At 43.0% G+C, this 16,514-nt stretch overlaps 1 long non-coding RNA gene across 1 annotated transcript in view; it reads left to right on the top strand.

Moving 5' to 3' along the window:
* The first annotated feature begins 601 nt into the window (after positions 1-601).
* Positions 602-16,514, top strand: part of LOC138250137 (uncharacterized) — a 391,073-nt gene continuing 375,160 nt past the window's right edge. Inside the window, exon 1 of the long non-coding RNA XR_011194894.1 lies at positions 602-725. This is a non-coding gene — a long non-coding RNA (uncharacterized lncRNA). The remainder of the gene's footprint in view (positions 726-16,514) is intronic.

The raw sequence follows: 16,514 nt of genomic DNA, 5'->3' as shown, positions 1-16,514 counted from the left end.
AGGTGACCATGCATTCCAGCCACTCCAAGCCTACTTTGGTCCCGCGCTACTTAACCACCTCTAAACTTAACTCCAGAGCCGCTCTGGCTCCCTGTTGACATTTACCACCTGTTCAAAGCAGGCAGTGTGTCAGCAGTATTTCTGGGTATCCATAGTTATTCCGGGAATTATAACTTCTAAAGAATTGAACACCACACGCTTAATTATCCACAGTTTTTGAAACTTCACAGGTTGCCCTAATCAATTGACATTGGGCTACTTAAAGAAACCTCGTTTTTGAAATCGCGCTAAATGTTCAATTGTATTGCAAAACCAAGCTCCAAGTTTCCACGTTTGAATCAAGGCTGCTAGGCTTTCCTCCTTTAACCAATCCATTGACAAAAGCGGAAGGAGTTTTTTACATGCTGTTTTGTACATCGTACAGTTGGCTAATTTGTACCCGATGGTAAAGTGTGCATGAGGCATATTTACTACAGATGTTCTCATTTATTATGCATCATACTGTTTTGCAGCAATGTCTTTATATTGAAACTTTGCATTAACATAGTTTAATTTACATTTCTCTAATTGCTTTCTAATTTTTAAAGGGCGCATCCTGGAATTCTTGACTGAGCGGAATCTGGACCATCAGACTTTTATGTATTTCACCTCTGACAATGGAGCTCACCTTGAAGAAACCTCTGCAAGCGGGGCAATCCACAGTGGCTCGAATGGAATTTATAAGGGTAAGCATTGATTGAATTGTAAAATGAAGGAAGTGACTGGAATGTTTAGGTATTCGACCGAGTGTTTACAGTGTTGCACATGGGAGCAGAAATAGAATGAAAAGTCAAGTGAAAAACACGCTGAGGTCGTTTGTTCAGATATTTACTTATTGTCGTCCATAGACAATCACGATTTCACAAATACATATGACACCCTACATGCTGACGTATCACACGTAGATGATTAAACTGTCTGGTAAAACAGTCTAATTTCGATTCTTACAAGACCTGCAGAATGTGTTGTCTTTGAATGTGTAATGGCAACTGGCAAAATGTCAATTTTAAGAGAAGAATCCATGTCACCAGTTTCCTTTTCTTTTTGCAGTTTTACATAGAGCAAACTTGCCCAAGAGCAGTAGAGCACTTTACATGAGCACCAGATTACATTACACAAGGTCAGATCTTTTCTCAGCACAGGGAGATGAACTGATTTGCCCAGGGTCACAGGATATTGAGCTGACATCTCTTTTCCCGTTAGACAGAATTGTTTTCGTTTACATGCAGAATGCAAATCTGTATAGACACCATTGCATGATTTTATTAAGTTAGAAGAGACGATGCTGCTCATGGCATTGTTGTCTTGTACATTTTATTGCTAAAAAAACTGTTGCTATGAAGGCATTTACTGGGTGAAGTAAATATCTCACCCTTTCCTAACCCACTTTGTAATCTGCCCATAGTAGCTATCTGTTATCATTTGTAGATGTGAATTATGAACTATTTAAGGAGTTACCATATTAAGAAGGAAAACTAACTGAGGTTGAAGTTTCTGAACCCCCAATGTTTCTCTACACACAATATAGAATAATTATGCAACCTTCTGATATATAAGAAGTGGAAATTGAATGCAAATATTAATCTGTGTCATTTGGTTGGTAAAAAACCTTTAATAACACTGTTACAAAGGCATATTATAAAAGAGATCAGTGTGGATTTAAACTGCAAAGCAGTTGAACACTTAGAAAACAATCCTTCTAATAAATACCATTTTTGAGATGATTCAATCTCCATGCAGGCTAGAGTGTGAGTTTTACCATGATCTCTGTTCAGATTTCCATATGACACCCATTGTTTTTTCAGAACATTTTAAATCAACGATCTTTGCCAATTGTGGATCTAAATCATTTCCAACCTGTTTATGAAAATATGCCCCCAGTTTGCATTTCAATATTATAAACCACCAATTGCACAATATTAAAGGTAACTCTTGCATTGTGTCCTAATAAAACCATTTCTTCATCTTCGGGTGCTAGTTCCAGATATTTAAACAAGTGCCCTGATTTTTTATATTCCATCATTACCAGGATGATAAGACCCTTATGAGAGGCCTCGATAACTGCTACCCCTAAGGGATTTTCAAAGTTCCAGCCATACACCTAAACCCTTTAGTGCTGGTAATAAAGGAGAATCAGCAATGGAAGCAGTAAGCATACAAACTGTGCATACTCCACATTACTTCATACCATGACACCGGTTCCCACCTGATTCCTAAAAGACCGGAACAGGTGTGCATATTGATGCTTCCCACCTATGTAGAACCTTTACAGGAATGTGTTTGGTGTTCAGTATGCAAACCACTTCATAACTGACCAAGATGCTGCTGGGAGGAGGAGAATGTGATGCCAGTTTCAGGAGGGCAATACCAGATGTAGAATGTGATGTTGAGAGAAAGCAAAGAAGCAAAGGAACCTGAATGTGCCAACTCTACTAGGGACCCAATCACAGGTCCAGTAGCAGGTAGTCAGCCACTTGACTCTTGAAGTCACTTCTTTTGTCTGGCAACTTTTCCACAAATGGGCACCACAGACACAGTTCTCTTTTTGCCAGTTCTCTGGTGCAACAGATGCAGTCCAGTCTTTGGTGCAGCCTCTCTTTGCTGGGCCCAGGGAAAAGCAGGGCAGTCTGACTTTGGTCTTCCTTCCAGTCCAGTAGTGATGCGTAACGTGGTGCCACTTTTATTCCTTTTACAAGATTAGGGGGTGTTGGCAACAAACTAGCGAATGGGCTGTCAGGCCCCCTCTCGCTTGGTGACTTTCTGTGAAATGTGGCACCTAGCTATCCTCGAGTGCACTATTCTGCACACTGTCAACATGGCCAGACCCTTCTCTAAGTGTGGGTACCTGAGGGCTTCACTCCCCTTGTAAAGTCACTTTGTCAGCAGCATTTCCTACTCTGTTCAAGATGCCAGCCTGTCTTCCTAAACAAAAGAGCAGCACCTTTCTAGTGTGACTAGCATTTGCCCTTTAAAGGTGGCTTCCCCTTTGTAACACGTCTCCTGGCATCACACGTCCTCTCGCCATCTTGGCAGGAGGAGGTCATACCTCTTCCCTCAGCAGATCTTTTGTTTCCCTCCCCGAGAGCCATTGTCATCTCTCCCCATGAGGGAAGTAGACAGTCGCATGGACAGCAGCTATTTCCAACAGAAAATGACTACTGGAAAGCTACGGTAAACAAAGTGGCAACTTCCTAAATTTACCATTTGTGAAATTGTTAATGCAACAATTCTTTTGAGACCTTGAGGTATCATTAAATATCATTAAATAACCCTTGCCACTGGTCGTATTGACCTTTGTTCATCAAAACAAGAAATAAAATGGAGCAAACATCTACATCAATCCAATGACATAAAAAATCATTAGTCACTTTCTTCAATATGTATATCTTCTTCCATTTGCCTTTCTCTTTCTCCATTCCTTTTCCTTGTTCAATAGCTTCTAAATCCTTTGTACAGAGCATATAAGCATATTAAACGAATTCCGAAGCTCAATACAAGTTTTAATATGACTTTAAAAAGTTCTCCTTCTACAGTTGCAAACCAGTGGCTAATAACAGAGGCTCCCTTGCCTAAAGTTCAATTTTCTAGAGGTTCTAATTCAGGTTTCAGATGAGAAATGTTCTTTGCAAATTCCGCTATCTTTCAACTATTACTGAATATATATGAGCAGCAATGTTGAGCCTTCAACATTTTGCAGAATCCACCTTTCTTTGCTAACAATATGTCTAAAGCTAACTGATCTTGTAAAACTATTGTTCTAATAGCCACTAATTGTTTTCATACTGGTGGTATGATTGCCCCCAAAATAGTTTCCATTAATTGTGTCCCATCACTAGTACTACCTTTATGTATATGTGGTGGTGTCATTGTTAACAAAACTATGCTATTCACATGATACATCTTGAGAAAGAATAAAGCTAAATAGCAACCACCCTCTCAATCTGAAGTGAACTAGTAATAGGCACCCTCTACACAAACCAAATAAACTCAGGGAATAACTGCTTTTTCCCCCGTTACAATTTGAAGAGGCCCTGCTAAGGCCTTAAATGTATGTTCACAACTACTTTTCCCAATGTGTCTCCTTCTAAACTATTTTCTCCCTTTGTAAACACATACTTTTGTCAACTATCTAATTTTAATTTAGGATATAGTATTTTATTCTTGTATTCATATTTCTCTTTATTATACACATTCTTTAAAACATCTCCCTACTTGTTTGCCTTACAGAAAATGTAAGCTGGTCTTTAATGTTAAAAGGAACTTCTTTTCTAAGGGTGTGACTAAACAGGTTACATCTTTCCACATGCCTTAACAGTGTCTATAACTGTAGGAGATTTAAATAAACACTATGCAATTTCCATGTCTTTTGCTTGCGGAAGAGGAGTTATTTTTCTGAAGGAGAACCTTTGAACGGATCATAATTGGAATAATAATATTCAACACTTTCCTGTCTATATAATAAACTAAGTTATATACTGCATGCAATTGCAGTTGAAGAAGGTAAGTGTGTGAGGGCATAACAATCTTTAGTAACTAAAATTTAAGTGTATTCCTGAACTAATCTAGAATAAACATTTGGGGCCTCATTACAACCCTAGTGGTCAAAGACCGCGAGGGCTGTTTCGGCGATTGTACCGCCAACAGGCTGGCGGTACAATTTTGCCGATTACGACCACCGCGGTTGCACCACCGGGACCGGCGGTTTACCACCACGGTCGTCCAGGCGCTTTTCATCCACTAGGGCAGCGCTGCCCAGGGGATTACAAGTCCCCTTCCCGCCAGCCTTTCCATGGCGGTAGGAACCACCATGGAAAGCTAGCGGGAAGGGGAGTCGTGGGGCCCCTGGGTGCCCCTGCACTGCCCATGCACTTGGCATGGGCAGTGCAGGGGCCCCCTGGCACAGCCCCACACTGCTTTTCACTGTCTGCAAGCAGACAGTGAAAAGCGCGATGGGTGCAGCCGCACCCATCGCACGGCTGCAACACCGCCGGCTCCATCAGGAGCCGGCTCCCATGTTGCGGTCGACATCCCCGCTGGGCCGGGGGGCGGAAACTCTGTTTCCGCCCACCGGCCCAGCGGGGATGTCAGAATGGGCACAGTGGTTACACCTTGGCGGGCAGCGGTTGCCGCCCGCCAAGGTTGTAATGAAGCCCTTGGTGATTAATCTTGTGAAATATCTATAAATTAAGCTTTTAATTTCTTATTTTCTATTGTGTGTGAAGGATGCAGGTGATGTAGGCACAGGTGTAGATCTAAATGTTTCTACTTCTGGGATAAAAATCATTCCAACTAAAAGAACTATAAATGTTGATACAGCAATGATCAATGTGACAATGATCACTATCCTACACTTACCCTTGGTAAGGACACTCATGTCTGTCTACAGGCTGACCATTAGTAGAATATAGCAGCAGGCAGATTTGATGCTCAGCACTGCCTTCTACCTGTGCAAACGAGCAAACCTTTTCTGATTAACTTGCAGTTATTTAATTCAGTTGATGTACTGATTTCTGAGTGTGTGAGGGCATAACAATCTTTAGTAACTAAAATTTAAGTGTATTCCTGAACTAATCTAGAATAAACATTTGGGGCCTCATTACAACCTTAGTGGTCAAAGACCGCGAGGGCTGTTTCGGCGATTGTACCGCCAACAGGCTGGCGGTACAATTTTGCCGATTACGACCACCGCGGTTGCACCACCGGGACCGGCGGTTTACCACCACGGTCGTCCAGGCGCTTTTCATCCGCTAGGGCAGCGCTGCCCAGGAGATTACAAGTCCCCTTCCCGCCAGCCTTTCCATTGCGGTAAGAACCACCATGGAAAGATGGCGGGAAGGGGAGTTGCGGGGCCCCTGGGTGCCCCTGCACTGCCCATGCACTTGTCATGGGAAGTGCAGGGGCCCCCTGGCACAGCCCCACACTGCTTTTCACTGTCTGCAAGCAGACAGTGAAAAGCGAGACGGGTGCAGCCGCACACGTCGCACAGCTGCAACACCGCCGGCTCCATTAGGAGCCGGCTCCCATGTTGCGGTCGACATCCCCGCTGGGCCGGGGGGCGAAAACTCTGTTTCCGCCCGCCGGCCCAGCGGGGATGTCAGAATGGGCACGGTGGTTACACCTTGGCGGGCAGCGGTTGCCGCCCGCCAACGTTGTTATGAAGCCCTTGGTGATTAATCTTGTGAAATATCTATAAATGAAGCTTTTAATTTCTTATTTTCTATTGTGTGTGAAGGATGCAGGTGATGTAGGCACAGGTGTAGATCTAAATGTTTCTACTTCTGGGATAAAAATCATTCCAACTAAAAGAACTATAAATGTTGATACAGCAAGGATCAATGTGACAATGATCACTATCATACACTTAGCCTTGGTAAGGACACTCATGTCTGTCTACAGGCTGACCATTAGTAGAATATAGCAGCAGGCAGATTTGATGCTCAGCACTGCCTTCTACCTGTGCAAACGAGCAAACTTTTTCTGATTAACTTGCAGTTATTTAATTCAGTTGATGTACTGATTTCTTCATGAAACATCCCTACCCCTCCATCATATTCTTCTAAAAAGGTAAAAAGGTCACCCCTACTCTTCTACTGCAGTGTTGTCCCAAGGGAATTATTTGTAATTCTTATTTTATGTTTGTCTTTGTTAGAAAATAATTGTCATGATCATTTATCACAGTCTGTTTATAATTTAGCATTAAGCACAGTTCAGATGATGACTCATTTGTAGCACAAGTTCTTTCAGTTTTGAATTCACTAACTAGTGTCTGTTAAGTTCATAGCTGTAAATTTGTTTCAGAAATCCTGCTTAAATCAATGCTGTTTTAGGGTGGCATATCATGAAGGTTTAAATGAATACAACCTCAGTATGTTGTTAGGATTTTAATCTGATGCATTAGTCATGTTCTCTGAGTAATAAGTTAATCCAGGTGCAGAGTACCTGTGACAAGGTACTCTTGCTCTCTTGGGTGTCCTTGGTGTCTATACTCTATGGAGTGGATGGTGAACCAGACATCATAAGCAAATTCCAAAAATGGCCCACTTTCAGGTATGTCCACACATGAATGAACAAGTAACACTGGTGGCTCAGTGTCACCGGAAAGTAACATTTCACCTTCAAAAGGCTGTAGAAAATGAACTACGAGACTTACTTAGGGCAGACATCATTGTGAGATCAACAGGACCAACTCTTTGGGTGTCCCCAGTTGTGGTCGCACCTAAAAGTGGATCGGATGGCAAGGTACACTTATGTGTTGACATGCGGGCCCCAAATACTGCAATTGAATGAGTAAGGTACCCATAGCCCCATATCAGTGACATGATCACACTGCTAAACAGAGTGAAAAGCTTCTCTAAATTGGGCCTCAACAAGGGCTATCATAAGCTTGATCTTCACAATAATTCACATTACATTACCACATTTTCAACACAGGAAGGTCTCTTTAGGTATAAATGCCTCAGTTTTGGCATTTCATCAGCTGCTGAAATCTTCCAAGAAGCCTTGAGAAAAGTCATCAGTCACACCCTTAATGCACTCAACTACAGTGACAATATCTTAGTGTTTGGTGCTACTTTCCAGGACTACGACAAAGCACTAGATCGGGTGTGCCATGCACTTTTGGAAGTCAAGTTAAAACTTAACAAAGAAAAGGGTGAATTCCACGAATCTTCATTAGAATCTATGCTCACATTTTCTCAAGTGAAGGGATGAGGCCTAATCCTGAAAAAGTCACAGCGCTAAATGACACTCCCTGCCCACGAGATGTTGGCGGCGTCCAGGTGTTTCTGGGAATGGCCAGCTATTGTGCCTGCTATATCAAGGACTATGCTGCCATTGTTGTGTAGCCATTTTAACTATGATTTTATGCACTTTATTTTAGTAACCTAGGCCTGCCTCTGTGCACTTGAACCTAGATATGTTTTATTTTATCTTTGTTATATTATTTTAACAGTAGCCACATTTGCATCCATGTTTAATTTTCTCTATCTAGCTGTTCTTCGCCTAGGTCAGCACTACATTCTTAATCAAGACATTTCTTTCACTCTGTGATTTTCTCAAGGCTGCAGTAAGATAGGTTGCCAGCAAAAGTGGTACGCTTTGTCTCCAATATTCACAGAAACATACACACTCTTACATGGGGATCCTTTCTTGGAACATCAGCTGTTTTATTATAAAAACACTACTTTGACCTATGTACGTTAGAGGGAGATTCCAGCAAGATGACCACGACTGTATGCTTATTGCTGATTGCTTTGCTGCAGTTGCTTATGTAGACTGCAGGCCTCTTGCTTATGTATGAGGGATAATGTCTTCCCGGGGGGAACCTGAAGGGCAGAATTAGAGCTCAACATGCTGTTGTTAATCCTATTATGCTTCATCGTCCTAGTTATTGCAATACATGCCTTATTATCTAAGATGCAGTTACTTCAATAAAATCTTATTGAACTATACTCTGCCTCTGATTGTCTTTGCATATGTGAGACCAATGTAGCTGAGAGAAATGGATGAGATCTGAGCGATCACAATTCCCCTGAGGAGTCATTTATGTCATGCATCTGGTTGCCCCAATCACTCTTACTCTTGGGTGGACATGAGGCACTGCTAGTTAGCCGGAACAAACAGAGATTAGGCCGACAGGTGTCACATGGTGTGGGATCAGACTCAGTCCCCCATAGTACAGGTGATTCTGATGCCCAAATCCAATAGTCTCATTAGGATAATGAGAACCTATGTGACACCATCAGCTATCCCTTGCTTAAACTAACAAAGCAAGGTCCACCTTTCAATTGGTCCACACAATGTGATCAAGTGTTTAATAAATTCAAAGCCTCTGTAGGGTCAGCCATCAATCTTGCCCATTGCAACCCTTGCAGGTATACAGAAATCACTGGGGATGCCAGTCCTGTGGGGCTTGGAGCTATTCTGGCCCAGTATGATAAAGAAGGTGACCAACATCTTATAGTGGCATATGTTAGTGGCAGCCTAACGGACACTGAATAGGGAAACTTGCACCCAGGAAAGGAAAGCCTAGCGGTCATCTAAGTTTGCTGACATGTCCACATCTTCATCTATGGGCAACACTTTACCCTTAATACGGATCATCAAGCCCTCACATCTATATTTGGAAATCCTTGAGCAAAAATGCCACCCAGGATTGTGAGATGGGAAATCCGCCTTCAGGAATATACCTACACGATCATTCACAAACCAGGAAAAGCAGCTAATCCAGCTGACTAAATGTCGAGACATCCTAGGACATCCTCCATGACAAAATGCTCTCTGACTGACAAACATATATTCATTTTGTCATTGATCGGGGAAGACAACCTGCTGCCCCACTAGATGCTGTCACTGAGGCCACTGCAGAAGATGTCACTCTCCAAGATGTGGTACATTGCCTCTGAGCAAACTTGTGGATACATTTGCAAGAGCACCATCTTGACTAAACAATAAACATCCAAGAATTAGCCTCATTCCGACATGTCAAAGATGAACTAACGATAGCTGACAATGGGATGCTACTCTGAGATGAATAGCCTATGATACCTAAAAAACTAGGGCAAAGAGTGATCAACCTGGCACATGAAGGATACCAGGGCATAGTGGCCTTAAAAGGGCACTATGGGAACTAGTCGGGTTCTCTTCTCTTGAACTAATGGTTAGAACCACTTTACAAGACTGCCCTCAATGTAAGCTTTTTGGTTTAGAAGAATCACCCTCACCATTACAAATGCTAGAATTGCTGGAAGAAGTATGGCAACATGTGGCAACTGACCTCTTTGGTACTCTCTAATCTCGCAAATATATAATTGTCATAATGGATAAATACTTAAGGTTTCAGATTGCCCAGTAAGTGAGAGTGCCTGCCATCATACCAGTACTAGATGAAGCATTTTCAGTCTGGGGTATTCATAAAGTGGTCAAAGCTGACAACGGTCCCCCGTTTAGCTGACATGAATTAGCTGAATTTGCCAGTCACCTCAATTTCAAACATAAGAAGATCACATGTGGACTCATGCCAGTGGGATGGTAGAGAGGTTTATGGCAACCTTAAAGAAAACCCTACAGCAAGCTGAACTAACAAGACAAGATGTCCAAATGGCTTTGAATGAAGTGCTGTGAGCTTAAAGGACCACACCTCATAGCACCCCTGAAAAGTGTCCAGCCACTTCGGTGTTAGATCGCACTGCACGCACGAGAATCCCCCTGGGAAAATTCAACCAGTCATGCTCATCAGCCTTCTGATCATGAATATAAAGTGGAGGAAGACAGGAACAAGAAGGTCAAAATGGAGGAATAGGCTGGCGTTCATCGGAAGGCAAGAATATCTACCATCCAGGAAGGAGACTGGGTATTTGTCAGACAAAAACAAAAGAAAAAGACTGACAGCCTGTACTATTAATATCTGTTGCAAGTGACTAATTGGAAAGTGACTATGGTCACATCTGTCTCTGATGACAAGAGAGTAACACAAACTGTTCCTCACTTCAAGAAATATGATCAAGCAACTACAGAGTTAGTGAACGCCTCGGAAGACGACACCATCAAAGTGAATCAGGGCCTGTCATCTGTCATATTTAGCATGCCTCTTCAGCCTTGAAAGAACTGACGGAACCAAGCGTGATACACAGGTCACAGCAAATTGGTCAGAGACCCACTCACCTCATTGAAGAAATATAAGACTTATATGGAGAATCTTTTCTTCAGGACGGAGATGCCATGTTGTAAGAACACTGTATGTCAGGGCCCTAGGATCCTGGGGGATAAAGTAAACTTGTAAAAAGGAAGGCAGAAGGATGGACCCAGAAAGAGGAGAAGTCAGTAGCGGAGTACTAAAGGTGGATTGAAGAGGGAACATGTTTGAATGCTAAAATAAAGAAACCATTACACTACATTTCGTGTCTGTCTTCAATACTGCATAACAATATGACACAATGCTCTTGTGATGATTTGACAGTTCCCCTATTTTCAACTCTCAATTCTTCATTATTGGACACCACTCCGTGAAATTTCAGGAAATTGTACAGGTGAGAAATTTTGCTGAACTTCACCCCCTCTGGCTACGGTTACAGGAGATCTCAGGCTTGGCTCAAAGAGCACTGCTTCTTCTTATGGTCACCTCACTCTCTTGATATGTGAAGCTTGCTCCCACTGAAGTATTCAGGTGCATTTAACTTCAGTGTTGGTAATCAGGATAACCTAGTAGGGACCTTTCCACCTCAGATCTAGGCAGGTGTTTTCTCCTTCTTTTTCACCAAAACCCAGTCACCAGGGTTACCGTTGTAACACTGCTCCTGATGTGGACTGCCAGTAGCAGCTCCAACCTGGTGAGAAACAGAATGAAACACATCAGCCTATCCTTTATAGTAATTGAGCATCATGTCATCTGTGATGTTTACAAGCGCATTTGCAGGAACATGAGTCTGTTGCATAGCATAGAACCTTGTGGAGATTATCCAGTTTTCCTGACAGGGGCCTTCAAAGACTATTCAACCCCAATGACAAAGCATCTGGCCATTTCAGAGAAGTAAATGCACAGACTTTAGACAGTCAAGGGTTTAACACGCCATTAACCTTTCAGCTATTTCTGAAGCCTCAGGATGATAGCTACAGTGCAATCTCTGTTCCACTTGAAGTGCCACACACAGCATTCTGCAGACCTTATTTTTAAAATGGGTCTCTCAGTCTGACTCCAGAGGAACCAGAAATCTAAACCATGTAATGAGTTCACGTAACAGCAGTTTAGTTACAGTGAGACAATCATTTTTCTGTGTTGGGTAGATTTACACCCATCAAGAGAAAATGCACACTATAACTACAACATACCTCAATCCGTCACAAAGAGCCATTTTGACAAACTCCAACTGCACCCTATGAAATAATTCTCCTGATCTTCCTATGTGACTCAGGGGGTAATTTCAACCCTAGCGGTACAGGACCGCCAAGGCTGAAATGATGGAAGCACCGCCAACAGGCTGGCGGTGCTTCCAGGGTCATTACGACCGCGGCGGAAGCGCCGCGGTCGCACCGCCGGGGCCGGCGGTTTCCCACCACAATGGCCCCGATGGTAGTAATCCACCAGGGAAGCGCTGCTAGCAGCGCTGCCCAGGGGATTACGAGTCCCCCTACCGCCAGCCTTTTCCTGGTGGTTTGAACCACCAGAAAAAGGCTGGCGGTACGGGGAGTCGCGTTGGTGTTCCATTGCTATACACTCACATCTCTCAATATTAACACCAACTGCTGCAACCGCTTAAAGATGGCTGGGAAGTCCTGAAGCAACAGGGTCAGAAGTAGTCAACCAATATGCCACATCTCTTTAAGAGACTCCATGTAAATAAGTGTTAGACCTGACAACCTAAGGGTGTTCACCCCTAACTTTTTGCCTGCCTCCCTCCACTTTTTGGACACTGTTTTTGCTGGTTGTTAGACTCTGCGCACTTTACCACTGCTTACCAGTGCTAAAGTCCATATGCTTTCTGCCTTTAAACGTGGTTACATTGGATCATACCCAATTGGACTATTTAATTTACTTATAAGTCCCTAGTAGAGTGCAATATATGTGCCCAGGGCCTGTGATTAAATGCTACTAGTGGGCCTGCAGCACTGATTGTGCCACCCACTTCAGTAGCCCTTTAATCTTGTCTCAGGCCTGCCATTGCAAGGCTTGTGTGTGCAGTTTCACTGCCAATTGGACTTGGCATTTACAAGTACTTGCCAACCCTAAAACTCCCCTTTTTCTACATATAAGACACACCCAAGTTATGCCCTAGGTAACCCATAGGACAGGGTGCTGTGTAGGCACAAGGCAGGACATGTACCTATGTAGTTTACATGTCCTGGTAGTGTAAAGCCCCTACATTCGTTTTTACACTGCTGTGAGACCTGCTCCTCTAGTAGGCTAACATTAGTGCTGCCCTCATACATTGTTTGAGTGGTAGCTGCTGATCTGAAAGGAGTAGGAAGGTCATATTTAGTATGACCAGAATGGTGATATAAAATCCTGCTGACTGGTAAAGTTGGATTTAATGTTACTATTTTAGAAATGCCACGTTTAGAATGTGAGCATTTCTCTGCACTTAAATCTTTCTGTGCCTTACAATCCACGTCTGTCTGGGTTTAGTTGACAGCTCCTTGACCATTCATTCAGACACACCCCAAACACAGAATACTCAGCCTCACTTGCATACATCTGCATTTTGAATGGGTCTTCCTGGGCTGGGAGGGTAGAGGGCCTGCTCTCACACAAAGGACTGCCACACCCCTTACTGGGACCCTGGCAGACACGATTGAACTGAATGGGGACCTGGTGCACTTCTAAGCCACTCTTTGAAGTCTCCCCCACTTCAAAGGCATATTTGGGTATATAAACAGGGCTTCTGCCCCTTCCAACTCAGACACTTCCTGGAGAAGAAAACTGGAACCAGAACCTGCATCCTGCCAAGAAGAACTGCCTGGCCGGCCAAAGGACTCACCTGACTGCTTTCTGTGAAGGACTGCTGCCTTGCTGTTGGCCTACTGCCTTGCTGCTCTCTGGCTGTGGTGAAGAAGTGCTCTCCAAGGGCTTGGATAGAGCTTGCCTCCTGTTCCCTGAAATCTCAGGACCAAAAAGACTTCTCTCTTGCAACTGGACTCCTTGTGTGGCGAAAATTCGATGCACAGCTTGCTAAAACTGATGCACAGCCTGCCTCGTGGTGAGAAATTCACCGCACGCCGAACCGTCATGACGCAGTGTGACTTCGCAAAGAGAAGATCAAAGCGGAGCCTGCATTGCGATCAGAACTTCGACGCACGGCCCACCGGATCGACGCACAGCTGACCTGGGACGATGCAGCCCAACTTCCAGAGGGGAAATCGACGCAGCGCCTGCCATGCGGGAGAGAATACCACTCATTGCCCACCGGATCGACGCAGCGCTTGTGACTTCACTCCGCAAGCCCAGGATTCCACGCACAGACCCCGGGGAATCTGAAAACCCCGCAACCCTAAGAGGATGCATGACCGAGTGCCAGAAATTGACGCACAGCAGTCCTTGCATGGAAACTAGACGACGCATCGCTGTGTGCGGCCCGAGAAATCAACGCACACCCCTTTGTTTCCACGCTTCTCCTCCTCTGAGGCCCCTTTGCGGGGATTTTTCACGCGAACCAGGTACTTTGTGCTTGAAAGAGACTTTGTTTGCTTTAAAAAGACTTAAGACATTTTATATCACTTTTCAATGCTATATCTACATTTACTTATTGCATCTTTGATCATTTTGACCTGCAAATATCCAGATAAATATTATATATTAATCTAAATACTGTGTGGTGTATTTTTGTGGTGCTATAGTGTGTTATTGTGTGATTTATTGCACAGATACTTTACACATTGCCTTCTAAGTTAAGCCTGACTGCTCAGTGCCAAGTTACCAGAGGGTAGGCACAGGATAATTTGGATTGTGTGTGATTTACCCTGACTAGAGTGAGGGCCCTTGATGGACAGGGGGTAACCTGACTGCCAACCAAAGACCCCATTTCTAACAATGAGTAACCACTGAGAGAGTGCAGCTCTCCCTCTCACTGCAAAATAATGTGAACATTTTACTGTAATCAGGCATTGCAGGTGCAGGGCACAACAGAAATGTCTCTTAGCTCAAGGAATATTTCCAAGCAAGTGTTGACCCATGAGAGTGGATCAGGCACATCTTTGTGCATCAGGCTCAGTAAAGACTTCACCAGTAGGGAAATGTTTGGTATCCACTGTCTACAGTAGCCAACATCCTGATTTCTCTCTGAGTTCTGGGTGGATTCATCTTCAGGATTGTCCCTAATCTCTCTTGTGACACTTTCCTCATTCCCTTTTCAGTGAGAAATCCCAAACATAGGACTTCTTAATGACAGAATTGTAACTGACTCACGGACACCTTGTGTCCGTACTTGGCCAATTGATGTAAAGCGTATTAGAATCCTGTTTACAAAAGTCTTGTGCGCTTGGTCATACACGCAGGTCATCAATACACTGCACAAGCTCTGAATTGCATGGCATTTGTAAAGTCTAAAGATTATTCTTCGAGATCCAATTACAGATCAAAGGACTATCTGGACACCCTTGTGGAACTCAGCACCATGCCCAAACTCTATCACAAAACACAAACGAGAACAAGAACTGACTGTTTTCATGCAACAGACTAGAGAAAAAGGCCTGGCAGAGATCCACAATGGTGAACCACTCTGCAGTGCAAGCAATCTGAAATAATATTGTTGCTAGATGGAATCACAATATTATTATTTTTTCAAAGACCCAGCACAGTTCAATACTTGCCGTTGGGCTTCTGTAAACCCATGATTGGCAAAATGCAAGTACTTGTAACAATTTGTTTTAAAACCCCTTGTTTTAACATGCAGTAAACAAGTTCAAGTTTATTTTATTCATGTTTCGGAACTCCAAGGAGATCCACATAAAACGATTTATACAGATAAATACATCAGCCACTAATTTTAGAAAACCTTAACATTTGTAAAATTAGTTATGACAGAATCATGTCACTTGGCCCAAAATATATATCAAGGTCATTACAAGCTTAAAAAGTATTTAAAGAAATTAAAAATTCAATAACAAAACAATACAATAGGGGGGTCAATAAGTATGAGGGTCATACGGACAGCTTCAGAAAAATGGGCCTCAACCATTTACAGCGATACAATAAAAGCCCAGGGCAAACAAGCAACACATGATTTAAATCTTGGATCCCATTCTGGCAGAAATTACATACTTCTGAAGTTCTGTACTGTTTGGATGTAAGACAGTTTAAAAGAAGCATATCTAACTGCAACAAGATATAATATTGTCTGACTCCATGGGACAGATTCCATTATAAATATGGTTGCTTTTTATTCATTTAAATGACGTTTTTTTTTATACATACCTCGCTGACCAGACGAAAGCTTAAGGCCCATGAGGCATATTTTAAACTAGCCTTTAATTGTGGGGCAGAGAACAAAAATATCAAGGTTGTCTACAGCCCAAGTTAGGCAGAAGCAAACTTGAAATTCCTGTAGAGAAGTGTCTTTTCCTTCTTGTCTGTGAGGATTTCCTTTCTCATAAGGTACTTTAATGTGTCCCCTTCACTCTTATCAAGATAAGCTACCCAGCAAACTACCGCCACCAAACCTGGAGCAAGGGTACTTTTAATTCCCATTTCTAGCTTTAATGCTGCTACTGGAAATGAGTTATTGCCGTAGATAAGATTTCTTAATACTTTCCCTGCAATTTTATTCCAAAAACCCCACTTAGCTGTATCTATAAGTGCCACCACATAAAGTAGGGTGGCAGGGATTTTAGCCTGATAAACCTCTAAAATATGGGAGAAATGTCTTCTGCCTGTAGCCCCATAAAATACACCCAAAACATTGGCCTGGGACTGAGCATTGTATGACTTATTTTAAATTTGATCCTTGTCACTCATATTGCTACACAATATTTTCCCCAAGAAAGTA

Source organism: Pleurodeles waltl, chromosome 8, assembly GCF_031143425.1.
Source record: "Pleurodeles waltl isolate 20211129_DDA chromosome 8, aPleWal1.hap1.20221129, whole genome shotgun sequence".
Taxonomy (NCBI): domain Eukaryota; kingdom Metazoa; phylum Chordata; class Amphibia; order Caudata; family Salamandridae; genus Pleurodeles; species Pleurodeles waltl.
Note: the sequence above shows the minus strand (reverse complement) of the source record. Positions and strands in the feature narration are given on the sequence as shown.